This window comes from Asparagus officinalis, chromosome 6, assembly GCF_001876935.1.
Source record: "Asparagus officinalis chromosome 6, Aspof.V1, whole genome shotgun sequence".
Taxonomy (NCBI): Eukaryota; Viridiplantae; Streptophyta; class Magnoliopsida; order Asparagales; family Asparagaceae; genus Asparagus; species Asparagus officinalis.
In genome coordinates this window covers 45,585,902-45,597,592 of record NC_033799.1, presented here as the reverse complement: position 1 = coordinate 45,597,592, position 11,691 = coordinate 45,585,902, and the positions used below count along the sequence as shown (strand labels likewise).

Here is an 11,691-nt window from a genome sequence, read left to right as displayed (position 1 = left end):
CATCATTTCTTACGCGATCATGTTGAGAGACAAGATGTATCCCTAGTATTTATTGACACAAAATCTCAATTAGCGGATATATTTCTAGTATTTATTGACACAAAATCTCAATTAGCGGATATATTTACTAAGCCTCTTGGAGAGGATGATTTTTATCGCATAAGAAATGGTTTGGGCTTATGCACTATGTGAAAGTTCTACATTTGTTTGTTTAGTTATATTTTGCATTTCTCTTTACCCCATTTTTTTTATGGTGACAAAAGGGGAGAGAAATCTCCTCATTTGTTGCATATACTTAGGGGGAGCTCATAGATAGGGGGAGCACCTATCTATAAGCTATTTTTTATTTTTTTTGCTCTTATATAATGGTTGGTTGTCATTATCAAGAAGGGGGAGATTGTTAGCTCTTATGTTTTGATGATGTTTTACAACCACCATTATCGGTACTGATGGCTTATTAAGTACAAATATAGTGAATTCATATATCAAGCTTATTAGTGCCACTAATGGAGGATTGGATGGAATATGCGCTACAACGATGATATCCAAAGGAGGAGGAGGCATAGTGATGAAGCAACGTTATTTCAAGAACAACAAATTCAAATAGGAGCTTCATCAAATTCAAGCTATATCAAGACTCAAGCGTTGCATTCTACATGAGGATATTAGCTATCTTTTATTTTTCTCTCTAGTGCTAGAATGTAGGCAAAGAGTTATTGACTTCACTTGAAGCTATTGGGATATCACACACATGTTTTCATACTTATGTTTTTAAGACACACATGTTTTCATACTTATGTTTTTAAGCGTTTTTCACAAAATACTATTTTTCAAAAGTATGAGGACTTATTTGCAAAATTCCTTTTCCAAACAGTTTGTTTTTAGCATTAAAAATATTTTACAAAGTTTCATAATTTTCAGAGGTCAAATAAATATTTTCCAAATATTTTAGTTGAGTCAAAACAGTGTTTTAGGGATGTATCAGAATGCGGTCGACCGCACCGGTTGACCGCACCTATGTTCATTCCTTACTGGGCAGCAGAGAGTTCGTCGGTTGCCCGCCGCAGTCGACCGAGAGCTTCCTTCGGTCGACCGCACCGGTCGATCGGATAAGTCTCTGCTTGTTTTTCTCATTTTTGAACTAGATAGCGGTCGACCGAAATTTCCGTCGGTCGACCGAACTTTTTCGTCAGCCAACCGGAATTTCCACCTGTCGACCGCCGTCTTTTTCAAACGGTAAAATATGTCCTTTTTGTTGCACCGCTCAGTACAGATCTCAGCGACGTTTTGTTCCAGATTTTGAGGGATTAAGGGATGGGTTTAAACAGTTGTTTTTTTCCCAGCTTCAGTGTGCTCTTTCTCTTTGCCATAGGGACGTTGTAAAGAGAGAGTCTTACACCATTTCTACTATCTTGTGAGTGTGATCTTGTGTAGATCAACTATGAGGGAGTGTGATCTTGTGTAGATCAAACTATGTAGTGTGAGATCGTGAGGGGATCGCTGTGTAGACGAAGTTCCGGCTTCCAAACCGGGTTGTGTAGTGGATTTCTCCTCGAGAGTGGGGAGCGGGGACGTAGGTCAGCTGACCGAACCTCGTTAACACATCGTGCGTCACATGATAACGATTCCTAACTCTATCTCCTCTATTTTGATTGCATTAGAATTATGTGGTTTTCTGGTATTGTTTTTATTGTATTTTTATAGCCTCTTGACCCTAATCACCCCCCTCTAGGGTCCTACACTTTTCATGTACGCGTTTTGTTATCATTAAAGTTTGGTTATTATCAAGTTATATGTTTTTCTTGTATGTCTTTTTATGTTGTCTATAATTTTATTAATTTATTAGTTTATTTATGTTATTTGAGTTATATTGTTTATTGGTTAACATAGTTATTTCTCTTACATTTCATCAACAAATTCATAGTTTATTTTAAGATGTGAAATGAATGTTATAAGTTTATACAACTTAGTTGCAGGTTTTACACATTATAGATATTTTGTTGTGTTTATTAGTTATCTATTTATTAATTATTTTAATTACTATATTTATCAATTTTCTATGTATAAATTTTTTTTATTACTATTTTAGTTAACTGTTTATGTTCATATTTGATTATTGTTTTAAATATTATTACATGATAGTTCATATGTTGTATTATGTTTATTCTTTATGTATATTGGGTTTATTGTTTTTGTATTATGTTTGGTTATTCTAGAGGGTATAATGATATAATGGTTATTGGTATATTTTAATATTGGGTTCGTTGTATAAACGTTATGAATATATAATTATATGATTGTTGCATATAATTTTATGTCTTTTTATCTACATCCATTATTGATGTATTTTTTTACTTTCTATTAACAGCTATTATATGTATTATTTTTGCTTTACAGACTACTATATGATATCGTGCATATCTTATTTTAATTCTGAGGGCGGAATTTATTTTAAGGAGGGTATGATATAATGATCATGAAATTTTGATACTAATTAAAATAATTTTTTGGTATTTTAAAATATTTAATTATTATTTTTAAAAGAGTATTTGTATTTTTCTCAATTTTTTAGAATATTCTATAATTTAAAGTCCAAGTTTTATATTTATTTAAATAATTTTGATATTTATAAATTTATTTAGTGCAGTAAAAATTTCTAGAATTTATCTGTTGTGTTATCGATACTGTTACGTGTTATTTTGCATAATACATCATATTATTATTATTACATATTATTTCATATAATGCGTTGTATTAATAATTACGTATTATTTGTATAATTTATTGTATTATTTTTTCTGTTGCGTAGTATCTGTCGCATTTGTATAGCTGGTACGTTTTACTGTGTGGATAGTTATCCCATAATTAATTAATTTTAAATATAAGTAATTATATATTTTATTAATTATTCTGGTTTAACTGTATAATTTATTGTATTATTACTACTGTTGTATATTATATGTCGTATTCGTATAACTGGTACATTTTTTACATAATTATTTAATTTATTTTGTAATTAATATTCTTTTTAATTATCTTTCAAAACCCTAATTTTCTTTTATAAATATACTGTGCAACTCTCCTGTTCACATTTTCATGCAGCCCATCTCCCCCTCTCTCTCTCCCCCTCTTCTCTCTCTCTCTCCTCTCGTTTCAATCCGCACCTCCCCTTCACCTGACACCTCCTTCCGCTTGCGTTCGCCTCCCGCTTGAGATCTTGCCTAACAGTGTCGACTAGTCCTCCTCTCCGACCGAGTCCATAAGTGGTGCGAGCGACGCTGCGTGTGCGCTCCTCACTCTCGCCGCGGCCGCTCCCGACCCCGTTGCCGTGACTGCGCTCAAAACCCACGCCGCGCCTTCTCTCCCTTGACCAATGCCACCCCCTCATCAGAGCTGGCCCCTTTCCTCCAGCCAAACGTCGCCGTCAGCCCTCTCAAAGGACCAACCACGCCTTACACCTCCCCGCGCCGTCGCCGGCCCAATCTCACCGCTACCCCTACTTACTACAATCGGACCCCTGGCTCTTCTCCTTCCCCCTGCTCGTTGCCCAGCTCTGACCACCGCACCATTGCCCCGATCACCCGCTCCCAGATCCGCTCCTCTCACCGACTCCATCACTGTTGGCCTCCCCCCACTAGTACAAAGATGGCTAGCCCCAACAGGTGGTGGGAACCGTTGGGGAAACTTTTCGTAACCCCCAACGGTTCTAACCGTTGGGCCATTTTTTTTACGATGTAGGGAATTTTCCCTCCCTCTTTTTATCAAAAAAAAAGAAAAAAAAAGAAAAAAAAGAAAAAGGCCCGTGAACCCCATTTCTTCGTTCTCCTCTGTCAAAAAACCCCCAAATCCCTTCTCCTTTGCCGCCGCCCTCCCTAACCCTAACCCAAACGCCTGCCATGTTGCACCTCTCTTCATCGTTCCTCCCCCGCGCTCGCTCCGCCGCTGCCCTCTCGCGGTCCTACTGCCTTATCCCGATGGTGATCGCGCACACCTCCCGGAGCGAGAGTGCCTACGATATCTTCGCCCGGCTCCTGAAGGAGCATGTGGTCTGCATCAACGTCCCTATCTCCGATGACATGACCGCCATCGTCGTGGCCCGGCTCCTGAAGGAGCCCTCCAAGCCCCTCTCCCTAATAGCGCCTGATTTCCTTTGAACCGTAACCCTAATTCCCTATGAAGAAATTCCCAATTTCTTCCAGGTTACCTCAAAACCCATACCCTAACTACTGAAATCCCTAGATATCAACAAAATCCCCATCAGAAACAAAACCCTAGGGATGTTATCTGTTCCGACCTCGTCGGAGCCAGAGATTATTGAGGTCAGAAGAAAGATAAGATTGAACCGCGAGATCATGGTCAAATTCACCCAAACCCCTGACGGTGTGCTTCTTTATGGAGGTAAATCCTCATTCTTGCATATGATGTTTGCGATTTTCTATTTGTAGGGCGACATATCACTATCCTGGGGCGAAAATTGAAATTTTATCTCCGTTTCCTTTTTATCTCGGGGTGATTGTTTATGAGAAAATACAGTAGAAATTTGTATCAAAGTAGTTATGAGTGTAACCAGGTCTGGGAGTGTGGGAGATGCTTCTATTTTCTTGGCCTCTGATCGCTATGTGTCGCTCTGCCCCATGATTTTGTTAATCCAGATCGTATTTATCTTACGGAGGATTATTTTGTTTGATAAATTGATAGAGCTAAGTGGGTCAGCGAGACGAGAGCTTATGATTTGAAAGATGGAAGCATTCTGTTCCGTGAGCTCAGGGATTTCTTGCGACGACGTAAACTTCTCTTGTGTTAGAGGTAACTTCTCATTCCTGCGTGATATTTTAATTTTTATTTACAGAAGATACAGCTATCCTGTTGCAAAGAGCTAAACTGTATCTCTTTTTATTTTTTTTTCCTTTAGCTATGCTTGATTGTGTATGCGAAATATCAATTCTAAATGTTGTTTCATGCCATTACATGTTGCATCTAAGATTAATCCTTTGTAGGTCGTTTTTAAGTGATCTACTTTTGATTTAGTTTTACCATTAAAATTGTCAGCAAAGCCAAGTTTTTCTGTATTATCAATAGTTTCCTGCTTCTATGGTGGCTTACTCTTTTTTTCAAGCGAGGGGCGTAATCTTGAGTACAAAAGTTTGTAGCGAGTTTCATGATGTGAAATGTGGTGCTAATCAGTCAGAGTTCCCCTCTTAGAGAAAATTGGTACAGATAACCCTTACTTATATGCTCTAGTTGGTATATATATTTCTTACTTGTAATATTAATTGGTGTGCAAGTAATATGAGCATCCGTTCATTGTTAATTTGCTATGTGCATTTTATTTGTATTTAATCATGTTTTCAGTCAATTTTTGATTGCTTATGCTTATGTTTAGCTGTCATTGTGATTTAATATTCATATGATTGTCATATGATTAAATATTTAACAATTCCAAATTATCTGAATTATTTGTTTGTGGAAAGAAGGCTCAAAATATAGAGGTAAAGTAACATAATATAGCAGCTGAAATAGTGTAGACTCAAGCCATAATTTACATACTTTAACATTGTTTGTTTAGTGAGCTAGGAAATATGATAAAAGAAGTATCTTAAACACTGCCAATTTGAAGATATACTTCAAACTATGTAGTTTGAAATATTGTTGCTCTCAAAATATGGTTTCAGAGTACTGTTTTTAGGTCAATTGTGGTGGGATATTCTCCTTCGATGCTCTCAAAATATGCCTAGAGGTAATTAGTTTTTAGCTTTTTGGTTTGCACTTTGTAGTTCTAATCAATGTTTTGAGTTTTAAAAATTAGGTTTGGTTGTTATAGCTGATAACCCAGACGATTTCAAATGCGAGACATGTCCAAAAGAAAGATTTTAGATAATTTATCGAATTGATGTAGAAGTCTGCTTTGTTGGGGTTGTTGCCTGTTATAACTCATAAAGTTTTACTAGATCTTTCTCTTACCTTGTCATTTTTTGCACCATGGTGTATTGCATGTGCACATCGAAGTATTCATATGTATTTTAGTTTATCATATATGTACATGTAACGATACAACATACAACATATGTATGTTAATTATACATGTATATATGTTCTGTGTATAGACTATATTATTTTAGGTTTTCAATCTTAATTAACAATAACAAATGGAAACTACATATTACCTTTCTTACAGTTGTTGTCATGTTAGCTGGAATTTCTTTGAATTGAATTCATATTCTTGGATTATTAACCCAAACTGAATTTTGTTTGATTAATGAATATTTTTCCTAGTCTAATTTTTTTTGTATGCTGTTGTCATGTTAGCTGGTAAAAATATTCCTTATATTAAACATAGTTTTTCTTCTACAGAACTTATAAAACTACCCTTGGCAATTTGAAAAGTTGTTCCCTTTGTATGTTACATTATGCTAACATTATTTTGGGAATTTGTTTTCTGATCCATCTTATTGGTTTTTCCCCCTGTAGGAGATGTATAGGCAGGTTGGTTCTCAATTTCGCGAAGAACTGCAGCGGCAACATTTTCCTTCATCAATGGTAAAACCTCAAATTGTTCCAATTTTGAAATGATTTTTTTAGGACAAGTGGACCACCAAGTTCTGTGGTGAAGATGCTTATGTTTACAACTCTTATGGCCTATCCTCATTGAGAGATTTGGATGTCTTAGCATTTTGTATTGTTCAATTATTCATTTTTATTAAAGATAAAATTGATATAAATCTATTTAAAGTTGTTAATATTTCATGTTTATTTATTAATTATCGTTTGTGTTTCTCTCTTGTAGGTTGTTGCCTATGATTTCGGTATCAAACATAATATCTTAAGGTGCCTGGCATCTTACGGATGCAAAATCACACTTGTGCCATCAACATGGCCTTCTGCAGAAACACTCAAGATGAAACCTGATGGCATTCGTTTGTTCTTTGATCTTGGAGAGTTGCCTCGGCATATCCAATGTCTCCTTTGGCAAGATAGAATGGGCTTCACCACATATACTAGAAGGCGCTAACGGTTGGTATGCTATGTTTTCATTTTCTGTTTGTTTTTTTTCGACTGCTCCCCTACCATGGTTTTCAGTTTTCTTTTTGGCTTTGGATCTTTGGATTGTGGTTTGGATTGTGGAAGGTATTGTGGTATTCATCTCAGCGTTTGGAGAGGTGCTCCTGGAAGTGTAAAGACATTCCCGATGCACGGAAGACGCTCTCCCATTTTGTTCTCTACAATTTTCGTCGTTTCTTCCCTTACTTCAGCGGAGGAAGATACGGCGAGTCTCTCAGGGATGTGCCGACGGCGGATCGCTCCACAGCTCTCTCGCGTGGCGCTTTTCGATGGTTGGTGAATATTCGGCCGGGGTATCACATTCTACGCACAGGCTCTGTGTGCTATCTCGAGCCGTATATCCCCTGCAGGTGTCTTTTGTATTTACACATACATGTATGGTGTAAAATATTTTGTAAAAGTGAGGGATGTCTCACTTTGAAACTGCTCGCTCTCAACAAGAGAGGCGAAAACATGTAAGTTTTATTTCAGTTAATGATATCTATTTTGTAGTTAAAAAAAATCCCTTCAATGTTCCTTTTCCAGTTACCCACAGCTCTTCCATTGGCTAAACCAGACACTGCTACTACAAAGAGCCAAAGGAGAGGCGGTAGGCCAACTGGATGCACTTTGACCTCCCATCAGAAAAGCCCCAACGGTTGAAACCGTTGGTGCTGATATCAGCACCAACAGTTGAACCCGTTGGGGCTGATTAAGACCCCAACGGTTATACCCGTTGGGGCCTTAATCAGCACCAACGGTTGTAACCGTTGGGGCTGATTTTAGCACCAACGGTTACAACCGTTGGGGCATTTTTTTTTAATTTTTTAAAATCAAAAAATGAAAATTTCTTGCCCCAACGGTTGTACCCGTTGGGGCAAGTTTTTCAACCGTTGGGGCAAAGTCAGCCCCAACGCAACTTGCCGTAACGGGTGTTTTTTCAGCCCCAACGGTTGTAACCGTTGGGGACACGCTCAGCCCCAACGGTTACAACCGTTGGGGCTACTACAGTTTGTAGTAGTGCCCATACCCTAATGCCACCCCAGCCCGCGTTGCCCAGCACCCCGACCTCCCTATTCACCCTCTCGTAACCTCACTCCTCCGGATCCCCCCGCGACCAACTTCTCACTCTCCAGCGCCTCCTCAGCCATCACAAGCTGCCCGCCTGGCACACTGCTCTCATCCACGCCCCACCCCCTTCACGCCCTAGCGGAGCCCTCCTTGCGTCTCCATCTCCCACCTCCTTTCCTCTTGACCCAAAACCTTTCACCATCGAGCTTCACTCCTAGCGCGTCGACGGGTCGCATGCTCAGCTCAGTGCATAATTTGCGCCACTCCTCACAGAGCGCTTCTAGCGAAGCCTTGCGGCAACGCCGACAGTCTCAAACATCCACAGTCGACTCGTTCGACGCAACCCTAAGCAAGATCCCGCTTCCATTGATTTGATATTCCATTATTTATATCTGTTAGTATTTGATTGCATGGATTAGACTGTGGTATGTTATTACCTGCATGAGTTTATTGATGAACGATTTTAATTACGAAATGTTTTTGAAAGAAAGAATAATTTGTAAAAAGGGAGTATTCTAAACTATTATTATGAGGAATATTTTAAAAGAATTTATTTTGGAAGAAGTAATATTAAATAGAATATTTAAAGATCATTTTTAGAATTATTGTAATAAGGAAAGAATTTAAGTTATGAAAAAGGGATTATTTTAGAATAATAACTTACAAGAGTTTAATTTATAAAAAGATTATTTTAAATAAATAAATTTATGAATTTTTTTAAAGACTAGTTCTGAATTAATATAATGAGAAACAATTTTAAAAGGATTTATTGGATGAATTTGGTTTTCACGCTTGATTATGCCCCTTGTTCATACTTTCCGTATTGTTCGTAGTTACTATTCATGTCTTCCTCCGATCTTTATTTCAATATATTCGATATGCTATGATATTGTTGCATAGAATTAGTTTTAAATATTATTTCCTTGTTGTCATTGGGAACCTTTAGTAGTCCATGACTTAGTGGCCTTGTAGTGGCCTCGTGCATCATGAACAGACCTAGTGACATGTGTGTGTGTGTTGATCGAATTTAGGTGGTGAACTAGAGATAGTGTGGATTATGTTTGACTTAGAAAAACGAGAAGAGTTGGGATAGGGAAGTCCTTATTCATGTGACCGGATATAGCTATTGATGTATCTTCCAGGCTTGCCATATGATCCAGTGTAGCTTGGGTTTAGTTTGTTAGGTTAAAGTGAAGCTAGTGTAGTCACTATGGTCCGTGAATTTGATATTCACCCGAGTTTAGCTTGAGTTCTAACTAGGTTAAAATCGAATTGCGTGTAGTTCTCTAATCGATCTAGTGTAGCGGCATATTGGGTGCACGTAGGAGATTTATGAACAGTTAGTTATCCGATAATATAAGCGTTGACTCTGTGTGAGATGTGGACCAGTGAGTTTTAGGATGGCTAGTACTCGACTTAGTTACAGTGTGCAGTTCGCCTTATGATTATCATGTTTTAGTAGTGTTTTCGCATGTTGATTTTGTTGGATTTCCAGTTGCACGTTCTTTTGTCATTTCTGTTATCGTCACGAAGAAATCATTAGCTTGGGTATAGTTTTGTAGTCTAGGTTGTTTACTTTATGTGGTATGCTTAAAGCTCAAATCATACACATACACGTTTTGTTTTATCGCTTTTAAGTTCAGCCATTTAAATATGAAACTAATAGATATTTTATATACATATACATTTGTTTCATATTTACCCCATTATATATCTTTTTGTGAAAATAACGTGTTTCCGGATTAAAGACTAGCTCATACTATTTTACATCTTTTCTAAAGTCTATTAATCCATTTAAAAGTGTTTTCAAAACTTGTTTGAAAGAAATTCGTCAAAATCAAGTGTTTAACAAGTTCGTATGTTATACCAATTTTGTAAAATGACGAATTTTCACAAATAGGGAATGCAATTTGAAAAATTTCAACTCTATCATGTTTATATTCATGTATAGAAATATTTTCCCAAGTTTCAGAAATTTTAAAATTTATTTGCTATTTTAAACACACTTTGAAAATCGTATTTTCTATTCAAAACTGGGTTGTGCATGTTTTTCAGTCGATCGACATTGTTCATCAGTCGACCGATGAACTGCTCTGCAAATGTTGAAAAGTTTCTACTCAGTCTACCAATCTCCAGTTGACTGAATAGTATTTTTAGTTGACCGATGACTTGCATCAGTTGACTGATAAACTGTTCTGCATTTTCAGTTTAGTTTCTGCTTAGTCAACCTATCCTTATCAGTCGACCAAACAAGCCTATCAATCGATCGATGAGGTTCATCAGTCGATCGACGGAGTGTTGATTTTCCAGAACTTAGCCAACGATCATCTCATTAGTCAACTAATGCTCACCATCATTCGACTGATGACACTGTAACAGTTTGTTTTCTGTGTGCTTTGATTTTGAACGAATAAATACCCATTTTTGTCTTGGTTTTAGAGATATGTTTTTTCAAGGGTTTTCACAAGAATTTCAAGAGTTGTTTTTCAGTTTGTTTCAACATTTTAAGTGGGTTTGTTTTGTGTGAAAAGAGTTTCATAAAGAGAGAATCGAAATTTCATTATTGAGGTATCCCAACCTCAAATACAAAATCCTCTTTGTTCTTAGAGAAGTTTTCTAAACGCAATTATTTAGCTTGTTGATATTTTAATTGTTATATTTATATTTGCTACATTAATTCGAGTTTGATTTCATTTTACTCATTGATTTCATACACAACCTATTTGAGCTTAAGTATTTTCACATATTGTATACTTAGGTTGTGGGAGTGTATTTTTGAGTGAGCTTCAACTTAGTTCTTATCCTTGTATTAGAGAACAAACAAATTTTTTTGTACCTTATTGTTGAGAATACATTGTAATATACAAGGACACATAAAAGAATGGTTGAGAGAGACCGTGGTTAATTCCAAGAGGAGTGGTGTTAGTTGTAAAGCCTAAGGAGAGGTAGTAATTCTAAGCACTTGAGGAAGGTGACACAGGTAGGCCAACACTTAGAGAAGTATCTTATGGGATTGACAACGTGTGATTTGTAAATGTTATTGGTGAGTGTTAAAAACTGATTTGTGTAGTTACTTTTGATGTGGTTAGTGGAGAATCTCCTCGAGGGTGCAGAGTGGAGATGTAGGTTGAGGGTGACTGAACTCCGTGAACGTATTCTTGTGTTTGTGTTTGGCATTAGCGCTTATCATTATCTCATTGTTTATATCGTCTATTGCTTATTGTATATCCTTGCATATTTCATAGTATATCACATTGTTAGGATATATTAGTTAATAAGTTTTAATTTAGCATTAATATCAGATTAGATTAGCAATTACCATATTCACCCTCCCTCTAGGGTACTTTCAGGTTCTTTACTAATAGCGACATGCATTTGCTGAGTGAAACCTAGTCCTTTAGGAGAAGTGAACTTAGGAGATGTGGGTACTGCAATACGTGGCCTATGCACGACCTTCTTCACCCTTTTCATTGGACTAGGTCCTTGAGAAGTGGTAGCTCTCTCTTGTCAAAACTTAGAACGTACCTCGGTCTCAGTTGCTTGAGCTTGAACTTGGGTGGAAGTTTGGGATCTTTTCCTGCT

General features: G+C 37.1%; 1 long non-coding RNA gene across 1 annotated transcript; it reads left to right on the top strand.

The window, feature by feature from the left end:
* Positions 3,671 to 6,855, top strand: LOC109844286. Its single transcript, XR_002247976.1, has 3 exons — positions 3,671 to 3,690; positions 6,472 to 6,473; positions 6,785 to 6,855. It is a non-coding gene; the product is annotated as an uncharacterized LOC109844286 (long non-coding RNA).